The sequence below is a fragment of the Lepidochelys kempii genome, chromosome 4 (genome assembly GCF_965140265.1).
Source record: "Lepidochelys kempii isolate rLepKem1 chromosome 4, rLepKem1.hap2, whole genome shotgun sequence".
Taxonomy (NCBI): domain Eukaryota; kingdom Metazoa; phylum Chordata; order Testudines; family Cheloniidae; genus Lepidochelys; species Lepidochelys kempii.
This window is the reverse complement of record NC_133259.1, coordinates 99,512,917-99,535,701: the sequence shown is the minus strand read 5'-3', so window position 1 is coordinate 99,535,701 and position 22,785 is coordinate 99,512,917.

The window sequence follows — 22,785 nt, the reverse complement described above, 5'->3', positions numbered from 1 at the left end:
CCCCAATATTTCATGAATACACTTTTATAATATCAAAAAAGAGATTAGCATGAGAAACTTTATAAATGCACAAAATGAATGAAGAAAGCTACTGAAAGGTTAAGTTGGTTAGATGTAATAAAACATATCCTGCAACCTTTCATCCATATCTAAAGTGTTGCATCTTTATGGAGCCCCATTGACTTTGCACTAACTCTGCAAATTGCAGAAATGGTGAAAAGTTGTGTAATTTTCCATTCAGAAAAAAACTTCTTTATAGTCTTCACTTTGTTACAGACACATAAATTTTCTTGATTTATTGTGACAGCAGTATTTCAACAGCATATTGCAGTAACGTTTCAGTTGATGCAAAATGTGACTTTTTAAATCTTTACATAATATTCATTCTGCTCTAAGATAATCAAACTTGACCTTGGCTTTTATCCACATAAAGTATATACAAATGAATAATTTTTTGTACTTAACTAGCTTTCTTTACTTTATCAGGACACTTATCCTTGAATTGATTTTAAGGGATCTTGCTTACTTTTATAGTGATGTGAGAATATTAAATTGTAAAGAGGTAACTGAACCTTTTGGGATTAAGGTGCTTTTTGATCAGCCTGATTACTTTTTGGTGGAAGAATGCAAAGTAAGAATTTGAGAGCTGCTTATAAATGTTCTGATTAAATTTAAACACACGTAATCTTCTCCAAACCCAAGTCAGGTCAAACACTCTGAGCAACAAGGAGCCACTTCTAAAATACAATGTACAAATGAGTATTTCTTGTCCTTGGATTCCTTTATTCCTTGTTCTTCCTCCCATCATCTATATACATATCCTTCATAATAAAATCAGATGAACGCTTGATACAACTTCCTTTATTTGAGCTTGTGAAGTCTTCACACTGAACTTAACAGCATTTCTGTGTCTGTCTGTATGTAATGCAGTAACTTTTGAGTGCCACATCCAATCAATTCTAAAATGTCAACGAATGTTTGAGGCACTGTGATGGGCTGTCCACCCCACACAAGACTTGAAGGGGGTTAAGGTGGCTGGGTAGGATGATTAACTCCGCAAGCTGCACCTAGAGTCAGGGAGTCAGGATTGATTAAAGGAGCTTCAGCTAGACAGCAACAGGCCTGTATCAAGCCCAGAAGCTGAGAGTAGAATGGGGCTTCAGGCTGAGAGAGGACAATGGGTGGAGAGACTGCCAAAGGAGAGCACAGCAGCCTGGAAAATGACCAGGAGGAGGCAATCTAGCAGTGAGTGGGCCCTGTGATAGGCATCAATAAAGAGAGTCCTGTTGATTTTGGGGGAATAGCAGAAAACCAAAAGGGAGGAAATGAAGGACACATGGAGCCCCTGGTACTTGATTAGCACAGCTACAGCTTCAAGCACCTCTGCAGGTGTCTAATCAAACAGGTTGATGGCACCAAAGGACATCATCTCACATAATACCTCTGCTCATGCTCCCAATAGAGAATGGGGTCACTGCTTTGGGAGTAGTGGGACATGAAGGGCACACATGAGTTCCTGCCATGGGGGCAAATGCAAAAAATCTGGAACTGGGAGGAAGAGGCAATGGTGGGGGATTGAAGGCCTGGTATATGAGGAAGGGGGCCACACAGAGCACCTGGCATGGGGGGCGGGGAGGGTGCACAGAGTTTATGACATGGGGGAAAAATAGGGGAGCCTGAAATGGAGAGAAATGAGGAGCACACAGAACCTCTGGCAGGGTGGAGATTGGGGGAAGTCACAGGGAGACCCTGAAATAAAGGGGGATGGGAAAGTTGCTCAGGGAGATTGTGGGTGAATGGAGAGATACCAGGAGCCCCTGGGGTGTGCATTACACTAAGCCTATATGAGTTACGAAGTGTGTGACCCCCTAGTTAAATGACAAATTATGGATCGAATTCAAGTTGTGTTTGTGATGGGTATTACAATCCCATCAATACCTTTAAGGGTCCATTGTTTAAATTAATGATTTAAATAGGATTGATTTCTGCTTCATGGGGGAGGGCTATCACAGCTCATCCAGGATCAAAAAACAGGAGGTGATGATTCTGGGGGCATTACAGCTTGGCTGATGTGCCTTTGAGATACCACCCCGTGAGACAGCTCGCATATACTAGTTCAAACTGGATTGTCCAGGGACCAACAGCCTAAGTAAGGACTATTGGATAACTAGCCTGTGTTTAAACTCACTCAGGAATTTCTTTCTGATACAGCAAATCAACAGGACCTTCTGTCCAAGGGGCTCCCCAATCCTTAGGGTAGGGTTGGAAAGACTGACACCTACCAGAGCACAAATTTTTAGCGGTGGTGATCTCTTGTAAGCTTATTAGCATGCCTCTCCCACAGCATAGGGTCCTTGTCTTTTCTGTTCTTGTTGGCCCCTTCCTTTGTCTGCTCTTCCCTAAAGAAGAAAGTAAATAAACCCACACGCTTACCCTTCCAATTTTTTCTTTAACTCCTTTAGACAAAGGATTCCTAAGGGGTAAATCAGATTCCACATAAGATCCAGGGGTCTTAGCCAGTGTATCTCCCAATTGTGTCTCATTAAAACACAATGCCACCACCCCAATTGCTCAGTATTCCTTAGTGGAATGTCAGTAATACCCTTAAATCTGTGATACATTGTCTGAGAGGGACTGACTTTTCTGCCTAGCCTATAGGTCAGTTCACTCCACATCACTTGAGGGGGGATGTCAGAGAGAGGAGCAACTTGGGAAGCAACCCTTGCCCCTGAGCACCAAGACTTGCAACCTCTTCCTTCCTTATCTGTGGATCACTGATGAACTGTGCTGCTCTTTCCTAAGGGGGCCTGCAGGACTCTTGGTGGGTTATGCGAGTGAGACCCAGGCTCAGTGATGCTCACTTGCTCCTCGTTATCCACATTCACCTCAATGAGGATCAGATGATCACTGTCCCCACATTTGGGCTCTGAATCTCTCCCATGGACCTCCTGTTTAAAGGACTCAGGACCCAATCCAGAAGGAATCCAGTCCTCTGACTCACCACTGTCTACAAAGCAAACTGGCCCCACAGATGTCCTAGCTCCTGGTTCGCTATTTTCCTGATCCTATGGTTCTTCAGTAATGTTGGTTGCAGGGTGTTAGTCCTCATCCAATCTGCACTCCTGTGAAAACTAAGCACTTCCTTCCACATGGGGGGACAATTCCAGACCCACAATTCCGCAGCAAAGGTGCCTGAAGACCTCCCCACCGCATCTCTCAGGCCACAATGCTCAATACCTCCAGTAAGGCAGATATGGGTCCCTCTGTGGGAGGGCACCCTTATTACCTACACCCTGTCCCGTACTGGCCATTCTGCTTGGCATGCTCAGAGCAGCTACTGGAGAGGGCACCCAGCTCCTGGAGAGGGCCACTGGCCATACTCCAGGATGAAGTCCCATGAGCCCTTCCCCTCCAACCACCAAAGCAAGAAGTGGAGGTGTACTAGGACACGAGAAGCAGTGTGTTCATGTAGCAGGGGTGATATGCCTGGGCTCCCCTTTCCATAACTGGGGTGGGGGATAGCAACTGACCGAGCCCTGGCAGGGCAGCCCAGGAACACAGGGTCCTTCCCAGCTCCCATCAAAGCTTCATGTGCCCTCCCCAACCTTCATGAGCAGAGGGAGGGGAGGAGTTGCAGTTACAGGCCCTACCAGGGTTGCACCACCTGAAGACACAGTGGCCCCATAGGCTTCCCCATGTGGCCCTCCTCAAGCAGGGAGGAGCCCCCATGGGATCCCTCCTAAGGAGGCTCCTGCTGCAATAGTAGGCAGAGCCCCCATGCTGGTGGGGCAGGGATATAACCCTTGCAGCAGGGTAAAAATCTATCTGCTGGACAGACCCCCTGGCCCAAGGGACAGAGACCTCTCAGAACCCTTACATACACTCCTCAGCGTCCTGAGGATGACAGCTGTTTTTGCTGCTGGAACAATAAGCAACTTTTCTCTGTTGGAACAGAACTAAAAAAGGCTCCAGATGGCCCTGTTCCAGGTTAAATCCCAGGAGCTGGGAAATCCTGGCCAATCAGCTTCTTTCCCCTTCAGCTGGCCAATGGGTGCTAGATTATCCCATGGGGAGAGGAGCTTCCTGGTGTCCCTGAGTGAGCATCCTCCTCCCTTCCTCCTAGAACTATTCTCTTTCATTGCTGGCTCCATTAAGTTCCCCTAGCCATTGAATCACAGGTGGGTGGCTTTTATCTGACTGTTGACATTTACTCCCTATCTCTCTGTATCTATTTGTTGCCCCTTTTCTTATACCTGGTTTGTAAGACACTTTGGGCAAGGACTTGTCTTTTTGTTCTGTGTTTATACGGAATGAACAATGGAGTCCTGGTCTATGACTAGGGATCCTAGGACCTAATGCTAATACAATTAATAATAATAATTAATTAATAATAATACAGTGTATTCCATGGTCTTTGTGAGTACGAGGGAGGTGAAAGCAGCACACCCCAAAAATATTCTGGGGTGCAGGGGGACACTAGCACAACTCCCCAGGGTCTGGAAGCAGTCAAGAAGAATAATTAGCCCAGGGTTTTTGTTTGTATTTTTGGGATAACAGTTTGTTTCTTTGAGGACTATAGATCTCATATCCAGTACAACTGAAGATGGTCAAATAATGGGGTGAGGGGCAGAAAGTATTGGCAAATAAATTATTTGTCAGCTGATGAGAAATTCCAGAATAATGTATTTGATAAATATTGTCTCACCAGCTATAGGTATGGGTCTTTAGTGGAGGAGGAAATATAAATAGTAAAGCAATGGGGGAAATCACAGAGAATGAAAGTTCCCATTCCCTCAGTGTCTGGCCCTAACATGAAGGCTGTGTCCATTTTTGGTATGTTGTGTTATAGCAACATAAGAGTGCTTCTGAACACAGAGGAAAGGAAAGTGCTGATTGGCTGATGCTCGTGGCAGTGATTGATAATGGCCTAACAATACCACCTGCGTTTGCACTTATAACTTAATTTTGAACTTCTTGAAGTTTGTCAGAGCAATAGCTAAATCAATAAGAGAAAGGTGCACAATTTATGAAGAGCTGCTCGTGAAGTGAAAGAATGGGGTTAGAGGCCCTTTTGTTGAACAGGATAGAAAAAATGTTGAAGCATCAGTAGTTTCATTATTTACAACCACAGTATAAAAAGAAAAGCCGTAAAGCTGACTGCAGCACAGTGCTTCTAGTATGCTTTAAAATTTCCCAGACATGCTGTACATTCCCTTTATGCACGAATGCTTTGCACTCTACATTTTCAAGGTGCTATACAAACATTACCGATTTAATCCTCATAAAACTCTTCTGAAGCAATTAAGTGTATTATTATAATAAAGATGGAGAAATTGAGGCAGAGAGGTAAAATAACATGGGCACATAGTGGATTAGTGGTGGATCCAGGATTAAAACACAGGACTTCTTGGCTCCTATCCTCATGGTCTGCAAGATCATGTTGCCTCTATCCCAAATACACACTTAGGGGAATGAAATGTTTTGGATTTTGTTCAGTGATACATAGATTTATCTACAGTACCATTTACAAGCTATGGGCAACAGACCTTCATTTCTTGGTGGATAGAATGGACCTCCCCAGTGCTCAATTTATAAAGAAATAGGTGCTCGCCCTCAGCCCCGGCAAAGCCCAGCATAAATTAAGCACTGATGCACCCCTCTTCCCCCACACCCAACCCTGCCTATCCTCCATGCACTCCCCATACACCCCCCAACCTATACCCCATCACAAACACCCACCCCAAACATACCCCTGCACAATTGTCGGGGGGGAGGGGGCTGGTGCTTTGGTTTCCAAATGAGGCAGGGGACAAGGGAGAGCAGCACTGCCCCCACAACCACTCCCATCCCTATCGCTCTCTTAATGGTGGGGGGGGTTAATTTCCACCCTACCTAATCCATTGCTCCTGTACAAAGGGGCTGTGGGCCCCACCACCTGAATCCAGATTTCTCTGCTCTTGGTCTGGATCAAGCCACCTGCCCAGCTGGAATCCCCTTGGAGGAAAGAGCACCCCACCACTCGTGCAAGGATCAGGCTCAGCTTTCACCTCCACCAGGTGAGGGTCCCCTGTGGGGGCAGGCTGGGCAGTGCATCCCTTCCCCCACCACTGACCATGGCTGCTGCTGCGGGATGCGGCAGCTAGAATTGTGGGCACCATGGAAGTCAGTGTCCCACAGCTGGAACACAGAACTGCTCCCCACCTGGTGCATCTTCTGCACCCCACTCTGACTGCTCCATGTGCCTGCTCCACCTCCCTCAGTGAGGGCCTGCCAGAGACTCTGGGGCTTGCCTTCCCTCTTGCCCTGGTGCCCAGCTCCCCCTGGCCCACACTTCACCCCGGCTGGATGGTCATCTCCCCAGTTCCTGATGTCTCTCCTTGCTGCCAGCACTGGGGAGTCTCTGTCTCTCCTGGGCTTCCCAGGGGGCAGCAGACTCATCATGGAAGCCCCTCAGGAAGGCAAGGGGGCATTGGTACTGGCAGAAGCACTGCTGCGGGGGGGTTGCATCCCTGGCCCTGAAGAACTTGCTACCCGGGTTGGGGAGCTCATCTTCTGCCACTTTAGCCATAGATGCACCTGCACCTGCTGGACATCGGGCAGGCTCAGTGTGCTGCTGGCCTTCCGCAGGGGTGCAAGTGAGGTGGTGAAGCGGTGCAGCCCCAGCACAGAAAGGGCTCTCTGTGGCCAGCATGAGCCACTTGCTGCTCACTCAGGACCACTAACTGATGTAGCAAACTCAGAGGTTCTGGAGCTATGCCCAGACAAACATCAACGCGCCGGGGCTCAGCCCTAGCAAGCCCAAGCACAAATTAAGTAATGGACTTCCTGTATGAAAACATTCCCATGGGTGAATCCCACTAGAATTGTACACCTTGTTTTGATGAGGGATGTGATAACATGTAGAAAGCTATAGAAATTATAAGATGAATTAATTCACATAGCTTCATTTAAAATAAATTTATGGTTATGTATGCAATTACAGTTTTTTAAAAAATCATTTCCCATTCAGTTGTGTAATAGTTTGAAACTGTCCATAGTGGTGTTTGGTAACAATAATAATAAACCTGTTTAATTCATGCTTCCAATGTTTCACATACTTAAATTCGGCAGAAAAGTGCCTGATGTAATGTAAAATAAGACTCATGTCAATGAGGAGATTGAGGCAAAGTATTCATTTTATGGGCAAGTAATTGAATCATATTACTTGTATTAAATTGTATCTTATGTCATGAACTCTCTGTTGTATTAATTTAGATGGAATTAAAGGTGTTAAAGTAACCCAGTCACTGTCCAACATTAAACAGAGTTTAGCAAGATTCAGGGTTTTGTACAGAGACACCTCAGCCTGCTTACTACCATGGCAAATACACCATCAAAAATCCATATAACCTTTTATTAAAGAAACGGAAAAGAAGGAAAACAGAGTATTTGAAATGTAAAGTATTAAGTAAGGAAATATTGTTAAAATGGATTCTTGTTCCCTTTAGCTGGAGAGTGTTTTAGAAGGAAACCTCTCCTGTCTGCCAGTCTCTTGGGGGTTGGGCAAAGGGGGCAATTGCCCAGGAGCCTGGGCTATTTAAAAGGGCCCAGGGGTTGGTGGGGGTAGCTGGGAGCCCTGGGCCCTTTTAAATCACCCGGGCAGGCCACAGGGCTCCTAGGCACGCATGACCGCTCCGGGCCACATGCTTTGGGGGCACCCACGGGCAGGCGTGATTGGCTAGTGCAGTCGGTCCCGGAAGTGATGGGTGGTCCTGGAAGTGATAGATTCATCACTTCTGCCCCCCACCCAGGAATGGCCCTGGCCCTGGGGCCCAGAATTGCTGTTGGCGGGCTTGGTCACTGCTGCTGCTAAAGTTCAATCCCATTTCATCTCTGTTTGGGATTCAGCTGGAGCTATTAGGGTGATGATGTTACTCATGTCCCTCTCTCTTTAGCTTAGTTTGCTCAGGACATCTCTCAGTATTAGGATGACAAAGATCTGGGTACCAAGAGATGGTGGAAGTGGCAGCCATGATGACAGAGTTCACTCAAGTTGCCTTAATCTGTTTTTCCCTGTTCTTTTCCCCAAGTCTCTTTCTTTAAGGACCCCCCTGCCAAAAAAAAAAAAGAGTGATGAGTGGAATAACCCAGTGGCTCCCAACTTTTCCAGAATATTGCACCCCTTTCAGGAGTCTGATTTGACTTGCATAGCCCCAAGGTTCACCTCACTTAAAAACTACTTGTTTACAATATCAGACATAAAAAACCAAAAGTGCTACAGCACACTAGTACTCAAAAATTGCTGACTTTCTCATTTTTACCATATAATTATAAAATAAATCAATTGGAATATAAATATTGTACTTACATTTCCGTGTATACAGCAGTATAAACAAGACGTATGAAATTTTAATTTGTACTGACTTTGCTAGTGATTTTTATGTAATCACTGCTGTAAAACTAGGCAAGTATCTAGATGAATTGATGTACCCCCGGGAAGAACTCTGTGTACCCCCAGGAGTACACATACCCCTGGTGGAGAACCACTGGAATAGTCCATCCCCTCATTATTTTGTCCACAAATTAGGCCTAATACCCAAAACACCAATTTTGGTTCATTAATTTCTTGTTCCATGTCTTCTTGTTTTTACCAAGCACGATTTCCACATAGTCCTTCAATCAGATCAATGTATCTTTTTGTTTAGACTAATTTTGTCTCTCTCTTTCTGGATCTCTTGCACCTGTTTATAACTTTCATTAATGAAAGCAACTTGACTTAGTTTCTATTAATATTTGTTAGTATAGGTTATTGTAATATTTTATGAACATTCATATATTTTGTACAATTGAGCTTACAACTAGGATAATTTTTGTAGGCGCAATTATCACAACAGGTCCCATTAAAGTCAGAATCTGGCCCTGGGGCTGTGTGAACCTTTTATTACAACCCTAAAATAAGGCCAGATTAACAAAAGTTTTGTTGATGTTTGTAGACTTTTTTCACTAAATTTGGGCAAAGTTTCAATTACCCGTGGGTTCCAGGGCAAGATTTACAGCTTTGTTTGAAACTAGACAAAATATGGTGTCTGTAGTTACATTTCTCTTCATTTTTTTATTACTCATCATCCTCAAAATAAGTATAAAACACATTAGCCAAATGTGTTGAGTGTAAATATTTGATGTATTACAACATATCAGTCTTTTTTGCAAAGTATCCCATAGTCAGAGGTAACTGAATTTTTGCTGGATGGTTTTATTTTGTTAGGGAAAAAGGGTTCCCCTCCCATCTAGGGTTAGGAGGGTAGCCTTCCCTGGACTTCTGTATTAGCCAAACAAAACACAGAGTCTTGGCTCTTTGATAAAGTGAGGCACTTTATTGCTAGCAAATACGACAGCTGAAGGGCTCACCAATTCCTTTTCAGAGGAAAATGGTGAAGCCCCGAACAAAGAACAGGGATGAGCTTTTATAGCTTGGTTCAACATACATTGTGATATCTCTTCCAGTTCGAACCGGTTAACCCAGTCTGTTTGAAGTTCTGGGGTAGGTAAGAGCATGGAGGCTTATCTGTATAAGGAATTCTCTCCCCAAAAGCAGGGAGTGCAGGTTACACACAGTTCACATTCTTTTTATCCATAAACAAAGTAGAAAGGACAGATAAGCATAGAAAAAAGACAGCAGCGTAGCTTTACATGATTATAGAGTCGCTTTCTGGGTTTTTTTCCCCTATCAATTTCTTCCTCCCCGTCTCTTAAATAACATTCAGAAAAAAAATAGTTTCAATTAAATAGACTGATATATAAATTCAATTTTGCGGATCACACAGATTATAAAATTATTAAATGCTGTTCTCTAGTTCAGGAGCAAATTCTACTCAGAAAGAAAAAGGTCACCCAAACGATTACTTGACCTGTAGCTTCACTGTTTATGTCTTACCAGTTCCTTCCCCACATCCCAGACACTGAATGTATTTCACTTTGACACCAGTGCATGATATGTTTCTTACTTACTCAAATATATGTTCAAACATATCTCCTGCTAAAACAAAAACTTCCAGGGACATACCTTTTGTGTCAGATTAGTGAAATGCCTGAGGATAAATGCAAAATGGAAAATAAAGGGAGACTCTGAAAGCAAAACTTATTAACAACTTTTAGTATTAGAACTCACTAGAATATATTACATGACAGTACTATAGAGCTACATAACATAAGATTCAGAATTAATTTAGGATCTGCTATTGGAAATAGATTACTTAAGAATACCTTACAACCTTACTTTGTGTTTTAAAATACTGTTTTGGAAAGAAAAAATTGAACTTTAACGTTTCGTTTTGCAGAGACTTTAGCTCAGTGATGTATTTAGAAAAGGATTGTGATGGACTGTGTTCATTGGTGGCACTACCTAGGGGTTAGGGAATTAGGCCTTTCTTCTCCACACTTCTACTCTTTCTCCTGGTGGTGATCAGTCATTTATTGGGGGTTGACTCAAACTGCTGGTCAGGTTACCACTCAAGTTCCCCTCAGTGTGACAGGGTTTCTAGGAAGATATGGGGTTCGGCTATTGAGCCCACCAAAGTGTCCATTCTCAGCTGGGACGGGGGCGTTTCTAAAGGCATCTATCCTTTCCCTCCTTTCCCATGGGGTAAGTCTAGAAAATAAGAGTTTTCATGCCCTTCTTAATGGGGGGAGGGAGTTGAAAGGGGAGTTCGGCCTCCCACTACAGCAGGCTCCAGCCCCAGGCCCTGTAAGTGTTACCAAATGTCCAGAACTCAGGAGTGTCTTAAAACTTCCTTCCTGGGCCTTACAGTCCTTTCTCTTGTCAAAGTCTTGCAGTCTGTCACAAAGTAGTAGAGAAAAGGAACCAATTGAGCCTTCATCCCCTCTGGTCTCAGGAGGCAGGTTCTTCCTAGCGAGGTGAAGGTTTCTGTATCACCCTTCCTCAGGAGCTGTCAGGTATCAGTCCCAATACCTGCCTTATCAGGCCCCTACTAAGCTATCTGACTCCAGCTTAAGCTCCACCTCCAGCTGGAGCATGCTCTTCAGCTGCAGCTGGGTGGGGTTGTGTGGGCCCAGAGTTGCTCCTTAACTCCATCACCAGGGTAATGAACTTGAACAAAAACTTCACTGCACAAAGAGCCATCATTCCACATACAACTTTTGCTGATGTTAACTTGAGAGCCTGATATTGCACACATTATGGAACTTCTAGATCTCTTGCAGTACTTCCATTCATGAAGAAGAAAACTTTCATCCTCAGAGCCTGTGATTAGGCTGTCTGCCTTTTCTTCCTTTGTCTTTCATCTGACTGTAGCAGGAGAATAACTAGGGTGACCATATTTCCCTATGCTGAATATGGGATATCTGGTAAGTGGTATCTGAACACTTATTCAAGCGAGTTCAATGGCAATCAATTGTGCAAATGTTCAAGTTGATTGAGGCCCTGTTAAAAAGAAATAATGCATAGTTGGATTCTTTTTATTTACCTTCTTATATTTAAGGCTTTAAGGTTCACATGGGGAAGGGTGATATACACACTCCTACCCCTCTCCACACACACACACCAACACACACATGTTAGGGGGCTTATTCCTTCACCCACTTACTTCCCTGGTCCTTCTCGCATGAACAGAGAGCAACAATACCCGAAGTCCAAAGGTGCAAACAATTCGATGTTTATTGGGGTGAACTTCCAGCAAGCATGATTCCAGTTTCCTTCCTTAGTATCCTCCTTCCCAGCTCTGACACCACAGAGCCTTACACCTGTGTCCCTGTTCCCATTCCTACTTTTAGCCAAACATGATTCCAACTTCCTTACTCCCATTCCCTGTTCCCATTTCCCCCTTTAGCAAAACATGATTCCAATTTTCTTATCCCCATTCCCTGTTCCCATCTCCCCCTTTAGCAAAACATGATTCCAATTTTCTTACCCCCATTCCCTGTTCCCATCTCCCCCTTTAGCAAAACATGATTCCAATTTTCTTACCCCCATTCCCTGTTCCCATCTCACACACCCACATGCCCATGCCCACCCCCACCCCAGTCACTTCCTCATTGACTACAGATTATATAGTAAAACTTGAGTTCTGCTTAGCTATACCTTAACCAATCATTTTCCTGAAATTTAACTAACTAATCCTAACATATTGTAACATGATTATGTAACCAATTATATCCCACCACCTCAATTAGTTTACACCCAGCAAAATTAATTATACAGCAGACAGAAACAATCACAGAACCAGACAGAGATTATACAGACAAACAACAGCAAAGTGGGAACTATAATGACAAAACAATACAGAAGTGAGGATTTCACATCCCAGCTATTGATAAGTGAGTTCTTGCCAGACAGGATGCTATCAAACTAAGTTTCCTTTTACATTTTCTAGGCACTTCCCTTTCTCTGGAGGTGATAGGAATACAATCCTGTCCTGATAGTGCCTAACAGCCCAATAGCACCTTATTTCAATGTGACTAGTTTGGAATGTGAGGATGTGACCGTTCGCTTCCCAGCTTATGGCTGCCTCTGCTGCTTAGCCAAAGGCCTGAGCCTAAGCACAGGGCCACAAACTGTCACAGTAAGAGAAGGCCCTTACACCAGCAGACAGTGATTTTGATTCTTTCTTTTATACCTCTATCACTAGCCAAGTGATAAGAATACACCTAAATTCTTAGAGTATAGGCCTTTACAGACAGGCTTGAATATCTATATCCTAACAACACACACACATGGAGAGGTGACACACATACACTCCAATACACCTCTCTCACTTGCGGGGGGGGCATGGTTTACTGCCCAAACCTCGCCTCCCTGCCTACCACTCTAGGCCCTCCATATCTGGCTGGGACCGCCTCTCTTGGTACCTGGCACCTCGTCTTCCCAAGACAACACCAGAAAATATGGGACAATTTGCCAGTTTTTAAGAAAAAGTCAGGACACCTGCAGGAGTGTGTAAATACAGTACTGTCCCTTTAAAAATGGGATGTCTTGTCACCCTAAGAATGACTCTAGTATGTAACAGGTGTTAGAACTGCAATAGAGGTCTTTCTACGGGATGGGGAGCAGGCAGATACCAGACACAGTGTTGGTATATAATACTCTAAATGCTTTTTATTGGTTACAAAACAAACCTTATTTACTTTACATTTACACCCCAAACATACTATACCAGAGTCTAAAGGTAGGAATATATCAGTCGAGCTGGTGTTGTTTCCTTTCCTGATGATTCTCCATATTTTTCTCAGAACATAACAAGATTGTTTTTACACAAATAGTTCTAATAATTCTTCACCTTAAGTTCTTGCTTCAGTTGCCAACTTGCAACACACATATTCATGTCAAGCACGCATCATTCATACCAGGCCTCAATGACCTATAACATATTATGTGAATCACAAAGTATATTGAAATATATATATATCTCCCAATATCCCCACCTTCTTGATACATGATTAATGCCATTAATTATCGTATCACTTTATAATTTTGAAAGCAATTCAATTTTATATATTACTTGCTCCAAAACTTCTTGTTGCTCTTTTATTCAGCAATATAAACATCATAATAAAGGTTAACAAAATCATTAATGCAAATAATATGACAATGGGATGTAACATTTCATTTATAAAAGCTGTGACACTGGGAGACCATTCTTTAAACGTATCATGCCAATGAGAAATTGCCATTTTTTTTCTTTTCCCAGTTTTAATATTTGACCATTGTAAATCAAAATTTTTATTTTTCCCAGCTGAGCAGACTTAGGCACATGTTTTGCATATTGTCTGATTTTTTTTTCTTTTGTCTTAGGCCTCCCATTTGAATCCCATCTTAATTTAGTTACCATCTCCCACTCCTGAGGACCCATTTCCAGTAGGAGCAACTTGTCATCGGGGCTTCCCTATAGAGCAGGTTTCTTTGAACTTTCAGCTTGCATAGCTGAAACATTTTTCAGCTTCTTAAACATTTTTGTCTTCCATCCTTTGCATTTCTTTGATTAATTCATCAGTACGTCTCCCATTCCACTTATCCATATCTACTCCCCTCAATTTCACATACCTCCAAGCGATATTCTGAATCACATCTGCTCCCTTCTGGGGCTCATTTTGATTATTCCACCCTCTCCCTCCTTGGGGTGGGGTGTTTTGTTCTTTACCACAACCTCTTCCTCTCTCATAGTATCCTGATCTATAAGCACTCTCATTTGAATATGTTGTTGCTTCAACAAAAGGGTTTCAATCCTTCTACCTGGCTTTCCCCGTCATCATTCTTTGGCATACTATCCAGTGCTCCAGTGCATCCATAACAGGTAACCCCTCATCCTGGGCTGCTTGGTTCACCAAATTAGTAGACACTGCTAATAAATTTCTGACTAATCCTTTAAACACATTATTTCAAAATTCCCTCTGATTCAAATCAACTGCCAACAAAGACTCATCTGTGACATGTCTGGCAACCTTCGCTCTGAGATTAGTCACTGGTTGTATTTCTCCAGCCATTAATCCCAATGTTATTCTCCTTAACAGGTAATTCCTGGGTGAATCTTCAGACTTCATGTGATCTGCACTGGATAACAGCTTCATGGGTCTTTGACCTATCTCTTTTCCTAACGGCATAATAAATCATGGTATCAGTTGGTGTGCTTCTGGCTGCTTGTCCAAAGCATTTTTCACTTGATCTACTGCCTGTCTAATCTCTGCAGTGGTAGCTGCCCTGATTAACCTATAAGATTCACTCATATTTAAATTCTCTGTTCCTCCTAACTCTGCCCACTGTACTAGCCATGTAGCTAATTTTTTTATATTTACTGGGCCTGACTTTACCATCAACTGTAAATCTGATGAACTCTCAAGAATTATTTGTGTCTGCTCTGACTGTATCTCCCCCACTGCATCCTTCATGGTTGATCTCTGTTCTATCACTGCTACAGACTTTTCTGGCGTAGGCTCTCCTGGCCAGTTTCTTATTTCTTACCTCAACTTAGTATAATGCCCCCCTCGAGGTTGGTCAAATTTCCTTTTCTCTTGACCCCCTTGCAGATTCTCTCCATATCAAATATCATTAGAATCCAAATCCAAATCTCTCTTTTTGACACACAGCTGCAATTTGCAGCTCCTATATTTTCACTTGCTTTTTCAATGCTGCTATAGTTTTCTGGCACCAACTGTAAGTAATGCTTGTGATCGCCTCTTCCTTTTCCTTAGTCAAATCTTGAATTAACTGTTCCATTCCTATCACTTGATGGTCTAATTTATCTTTGTTTGCTTTAATCTTTTCCAAATCCATTTTTTTCTCCAACTCCCTATTTTGTTTCCCCATTTGTTCTGAGTTTGCATTATCTGTGCCTGCCTCATTTCCTGCTCCAAATTTTCCTGGCAAGTTTTAAAATTTTCTTGTAATGTTCGTAACAGACTTTCCCCCTTACATGCAATTGCCTTTTTTACAGCTTGCCACAACAGACATTTGTTTTTTACTGGCATTAGGCTGGTACAGCTGTACATATTTTTTAAACATGTTTTCTAAGGTATCAAATATTACATTCAGTTCCACTGCACCTTCCATCCCAAGGGTACGTCCCAATTTCAATAATCTCATTCTCTAACAGAGAAGGGCTTTAACTTTAATCCACTGGGGTTCCTCTTCAGCCCCTTTACTTCTCTTCTAAAACAGTATTTTAAACATTATTACAATAACACCATGTGGTATCTTCCGACGCATTTGTTTTTCTCACAGATTTCTTACAAATTTCACTAATAAGGAGTCACCCTTATTAGTCTTAAATAAGGATTCCCCCAACACTGTAAGACCCTGTCTTGAAATCCAGCACTCCTTAATATCTTTCCCTCCCCCACCCCGTCACATTCTCCACAACATGTCAGACCCGCAATAGAGGTCTCCCTATGGGATGGGAAGCAGGCAGACACCGGACACAGTGTTGGTATATAATATGCTAAATGTTCTTTATTGATTACAGAACAAACCTTACTCACTCCACATTCACACCCCAAACATACTATACCAGAGTCCAAAGGTTAGAATGGTCCTGATGGCCAGTCAAGATTCCTTCCAATCATAAGATGCAGGGAGCCAGCAAAAAACACATTTATAGCCACATGGGACTCTGGATCAATAAACGACTCTGATTTGCAGAAATCATAGGCAACCATTTATAGTCCATTTTGTCTCATCATCAGTTCTTTGCCTTTGTTTACTAGGCCATCTACCCACACAATTCCAAAGAGAAAATCCTGGGCGGGCCACCATGATCCAAGGTGTGCCATTTCCTCCAATTCTTACACAATTTTATATCAGTACAGCTGGTGTTGTTTCATTTTCTGCTGATTCTCCATATTTTTCTTAGAACTATTTGTGTAAAAACACTCTTGTTATGTTCCAATAATTCTTCACCTTAAGTTCTTGCTTCGGTTGAGAACTTGCAGCGCATGTATTCGTGTCAAGCAAGCATCATTCATACCAGGCCTCATGACCTATAACATATTACATGAATCACAGTGTATGTTGATATATATATCCCAACACAGCCTGAGGATTAAATTTTATTTATTATTTCTCTTACACTAGCAACTAGAGCGGAGGCCCAACTGAAATCAGGGTCCATTATGTTAAGCACTCTTCGTGCACAGCCCCTGCTTCAAAGAGTTACAATCCAAAGAGACAAGGCAGAGGGTGGGAGAAATTAAATGTTGTTATCCTGATTTACAGAGGGGGACCTGAGGTACAGATAGCTTAAGACCCTGCTCCTGCAATTCCTTGTATGAATGCTGATTGCTATGCTAACTCAGAGACTTATTGAAGTCATGGGGTTCCACATAGCCACAGAAATCCACCTGCACACAAGAAATTTCAGGATCAGGGCCAATGTGGTTTGCCTAAGGTCACAGAAAAGGCAGTATTTGAATTGAATCCAGTCCTCCTATGTCCCAGTCCAGTGCCGTCACCACGAGCCCATACTTTCTCATTTTGTTTATGTGTTCCTTATAGAGTTAAACATATGGGTTTAAAATTACAAAGAATTTGCCTTTTTGAATATGGAAGAAATTATTTCCAGTTCTGTATAAGTGAAGAACAAGAATAAGGCTTTTAATAGCTGTGACTTAGGCACTTAAACCCCGCTAACTTGCAATGAGACTTAAGTGTTTTTGAAAATTCTGTCCCTATAACCACAGTATGTTGATGTGGACACAGAAACAATGAGACACAGCCACAAGAACATGGTTAAAAGAAGAGGCTGCAATTTTATTTAAAATCATAATCTAGCTGGGTAACCACCCCCAAACTACCCTCAGAGCTGTTCCAGTATGGCTCTCTATGGGCAACAACAGACCTGACGGACTATTAACCTGAGGGTGAGGGTGAAGGCTCTGTCCCCTAAATCTCCTCAGGCCTGCCCTGGGACCCTGACTGGCACCAGATTTCCAGCATGCTCCCCTCCTCTGATCCAGAAGAAGGAGAGATACAATGAGGGGAACCACATGCTGTGCAAGACACCGAGGCAATCCCCTCCCCATATATTGCCATGTTCAAGACCAGTGCCCAGGAAGCCCAGGAAGTTACAGGGATGTTAACTGAGCTTTTCTAATGCACCAACTGCACTGGAATCTTCTAAGGTAGTGAAAACTGTGCTTTTAACTCTCCCAAACCAGACCTGGATGCAAGTTGGGGCTGGAGGAGTGGGGGGAATCACACAGCCAATTGCCAATTTTGCCACATGGTAAAATCCCTTCTAGACCCTCAAACTGGCAATAAGCCTAACTCTGACAGAATCAGATATCCAGCAACTGGAGTAAGAGTGGAAAAGGTGGGGCTCAAACAGGAAATCCACAATGGCTACCCTGACTCTGCAGCAAAATGTATCAACTCCACTTTAACCAAATGGGAGCCAATCACTCAGCACTACCTTCGCTGCCCAGTGGTGGGCAGTACAGGTCCTAGAACCCAGGCTCAGCTGCAGCATGTGATCCGTTCTCCTCCCCCCATGCCCTGTAGCATGAGGGAGGGTGGAAGGAAGGGGCAATGAAGAGAGAAGAGCCACTTCCACACATTGAAAGATAGGACACTGCCTATGCTGTTCCCAGTTGAGGTCTCCCCCCACCCACCTTGTCCTAACAAATTGTCTCTACTGCTTTGGGTCCCATCACAGCTGCACTCCAGCTAGCAGGGTTCACATGTACGTGGCTTACCATTCACCTGCTTACCACTTCCATGTATGAAACTTAGTGGCAACATATTTGACTGGCTGCAATGTGAGGACTACAAAGGCCCAATTTTAGAACTCTTATTCACCTTGAGGCGTACTTATGATACTAGCCACATTGAAGGTAATAGGACTGTTTGCATGAGTAAATGTTCTCCAACATTACCAACGGTTTCACAATAGAGCCTCAAGTTTTAAACTAGACTTGTTGATTTGTGAGTATTTTCTCCTTTTAAATGGCAGTTGTTTGCTTTAATTAGAATGATAAATCAATATAAAAAAGATATGGTCCCATTCTTAAATAGGGTTAGTATAAACTTGTGGTAAAACAACATAGCAAGAAAGAGAGCGTCATATATTTATGGATTTTGTGGGTTTTACGAGTAGCTTTAAAGTTTCCCTTAAAAGTTAACTTAATCCATCCAGTCAATGGGCCAAAGAGGCAAAGTTTCTGCTTTTGTGTAGTGTAAATGTCCAACCAAGTCTTTAACGCCACCAGTCAGTTTGCTGCATACACAAGTACATGTGTAACACAGCCTCTGGCCAATGGTAAAGAAGGTGTGATTTCCTTTTTGTTCCATTCGCACTATTCATGTATCATGCTGTGCTGTATCAGGTTGCATGGCATGACATATAATATTTGGTTGCCACAGTTACGGATTGAAAGCAATTAAACCAAATTCATCCCTGGTTTGACTCCATTGACTTCATTGCAGTTACTTGGAAACAGATACACACACACAAACACATATACTATTTTTTAACATAAAATAATTATATTTCCTCAGAATATTCTTTTGAATACTCTCCATAAAAAAAATCTTCAAAATTTTTCTTCTCATTTGTAATTATTTAATTGTAAAACCTAACACACAGTCTGATCCTTTTTCTTGACTGGGCTCTTACACAAATAGTATTACTGATGTTAGTACAACCACTTCTGTAAATACTCACTGATGTGAATAAGGATTGCACAACTGGCCCTTAATTGAATTCTCTTGGAACAGAATCAAGACCACAATTCGCACGAAAGAGTCATACAGTTGGATGCTATAGTTGTAGATTTTGTAAATGGCCATTGCCACTATTCCAGGTTACCAACTTTCAGTCTTTTTATTTTGTTTTTCCCCCTGAAAGTTTCATTTTTGTAGGTTAGTTAGGTGGCCAACAATTATACTGTATCCTTACTCATAAGAACGAGTCCAACAGGAACATTTCCAGATCTTGTTTCTTTTAAAAAATAGTAGCATGGGATTAACTGGGTATCATCTACAAACCAACTTTGTCAAGCATCCTCTTTCAATTAACTTACTACATGAGAACCCATTGTACAGATTTGACTGGGCATAAAATAAGCTTTCAGAACAATTTGCTGCTCTATGAAAATGATGTCGTTTGCTGCCTGGATTTTTTTTATGCTTGTTACATAGGATTTACAATACCACTGTGCCTTTGAGCCTAAAGCTGAAATCCTTTGCACATTCTTATAGTCCACCGCTCTTTGTACTTGGATGTCATACATCTTAAGGAACAAAAGCCTTCTTTTTTTATTTCTCCTCATGTACAGAACATATTGAGGAACTTTCCAGCCTGTCAGTGTCTATAGCTGGAGTCTATACAAGTTTGTGCAACATAGGCAGCATCCGGGGTTGCTTATTTCATGGGGAAAATTAAAGGTTCCTGTATAACAGAGCTGTCAGACACCCAGCCCATGGCCTGATCCAGCCAGCTTGGGTGTGTGTATGTGTGTGTGTGTGTGTGTGTGTGTGTGATCTGTGTAGTATATTCCATTTTGGTCGAATCTAAGCTTTTATTCTTTTTTGTTTCTTTCTTTAAAAGTAAGGTTTTTATCCCTCATGTTTGCAAAGCTGAGGCTGCACACAGCCTGAAACGTTATCTCTGAGAGCTGTGAATGCCTCTGCCTTGGCCCCGCCTCATTAATATCACTGGGCTTTTAACTGTAAAACCTAATGATGATGCTTTAAATGCAAGGGGAAGGTGAGGAAAGGATTAATAATCATAAATCACAGGCAGCAGATTAACAGCAACATCCAAAAACACCTTTCTCATCTCTGTTTCTATGGCAAGAGCAGCGTCTTTACTAAAGTTTGACTGACAAAGGGTAATTTTTGTTAAATTTCACAAAGTGAAAGTGAAATTTTGCAATTACTAATCTTTTCCCATCCACTGTACAAAGTATAAAAAGTCAGTGCGAGCCCTTGTAACTCCAAGTCAGGGGAACTTTTTAAAAATTAAAATGACATTCCAAGGTGCATCATGCCCAATGTGTTGGGTCCTATCTATTCTAAGCAGAAAATCCCAGTTGGAAGTGTGTACCATTCTCCTGGCCAGCTGGCCATCTGCCTGCATCTGTCTCTTCTATGCAAATACAAAATTCCCAGAAGTATATGCTCCAGCTTCAATTCACTTCATATTGCAATTGGCTGTGCAGTATTGAGAAATTGTTTGGCTGGTGCATATACTTTTTAAAGATATTGGCACATACAACTTTCTGTTCTTTAAATGAGCATAAAAGTTAATTTTTGAAAAAAAGGAACCATAGAATCATAGAATCATAGAATATCAGGGTTGGAAGGGACCCCAGAAGGTCATCTAGTCCAACCCCCTGCTCGAAGCAGGACCAATTCCCAGTTAAATCATCCCAGCCAGGGCTTTGTCAAGCCTGACCTTAAAAACCTCTAAGGAAGGAGATTCTACCACCTCCCTAGGTAACGCATTCCAGTGTTTCACCACCCTCTTAGTGAAAAAGTTTTTCCTAATATCCAATCTAAACCTCCCCCACTGCAACTTGAGACCATTACTCCTCGTTCTGTCATCTGCTACCATTGAGAACAGTCTAGAGCCATCTTCTTTGGAACCCCCTTTCAGGTAGTTGAAAGCAGCTATCAAATCCCCCCTCATTCTTCTCTTCTGCAGGCTAAACAATCCCAGCTCCCTCAGCCTCTCCTCATAACTCATGTGTTCCAGTCCCCTAATCATTTTTGTTGCCCTTCGCTGGACTCTCTCCAATTTATCCACATCCTTCTTGAAGTGTGGGGCCCAAAACTGGACACAGTACTCCAGATGAGGCCTCACCAATGTCGAATAGAGGTGAACGATCACGTCCCTTGATCTGCTCGCTATGCCCCTACTTATACATCCCAAAATGCCATTGGCCTTCTTGGCAACAAGGGCACACTGCTGACTCATATCCAGCTTCTCGTCCACTGTCACCCCTAGGTCCTTTTCCGCAGAACTGCTGCCTAGCCATTCGGTCCCTAGTCTGTAGCTGTGCATTGGGTTCTTCCGTCCTAAAAAATAAGGAAAAATAAGAGATGGTGGAGGAAGGAAATCATAAGCAACTGTAGAAGCATTGTTGAAGATTTAAGAACAGTGATTTAGGATTTGGCAGACAGATCAGACCACTGGTCTATCAAGTCTGTTATCTGCTTTTAAAAGTGGCTACAGTTGATGTGTCAAACAGGAAAACAATGGGGCTAGCCAAGTGCACCACTCTGTATATAGATCAGATACAAGGAAAGCTATTTTCCACTGCTGCTTATAACTCAGCAAGAGGTGCATGCTTATCTCTGTCTTTATTTAAGTGCGTAGAAGGGCAACTAGGCAAATAGTTTTCTTTCCATTCTCTACAGACTAGAATAGCTAATTTATATAATCCCTATTTATTGAAATACATTCTAGAATTCCTGTTGGAATGTGAGGGAAAATATTAACTCTCTTGTTCAATAATATAAAAAGCATAGTTCTGTGCTCTAGAAATTGAGATAAAACTGGTCTGGATGAGAAGATAATTAAGCCTAACGGATATACAGTGAGAGCAGAATTTGTCCCTAAGGCTTGGGTTGTACACGTTGGTTTCCTGCTTCCTCTCATTAAAGTATGTGTGCTCTGACCCAAAAGATCATGTAGACTGCTCCAAAACCCCATATAATCACAATCTGGAGAGTGGGGAATGGGGCAGCCCAAGGGTGATTTAATACTTTTGCTTACTCAGTTGTCTTTATTCAAGAAACCCAAGTAGATCCCATCACAAAGCATATCACAATCCTTGGCCATATAAGTAGGGGGAATATCAAGTAGAAGTAAGGAAGTGGTATTCCCTCTAACAACGAAATGGGTGCTGAAAAATTGGAAAGGTTCAGAAAAGAGTTACAAGAATGATTAATGGTCTAGAAAATTTGCCTTACAGTGTGAGATTTTAAAAGCTCAATCTATCTATCAGAAAAGGCTCTTTGATCTGGTAAACAAAGACATAACAAAAATCCAGTATCTGGAATGTGAAGCTAGATAAACTTGGACCAGAAATAAGGCACAATTTTTTAAATAGTGTGGAAGTATAACATTGTATAAGTATAACGTTGTATAAGGGGACATGCTGGACACATTGTATATGAGAGGGCATGCCAAAACATGTTACAAAGTATCTGAGGGAGCACACATAGGGACAGTTAGCTTTTGAATGGAGAAGCAATTAAGATAGAGCCAGCACGTCTAAGAAGCAGGCATCAGAATGGAAGGTGTGAAGGGCAATTAGTTAAGTTAACTGGAAGCTGTTAAAGGAGATTGTTAAGGG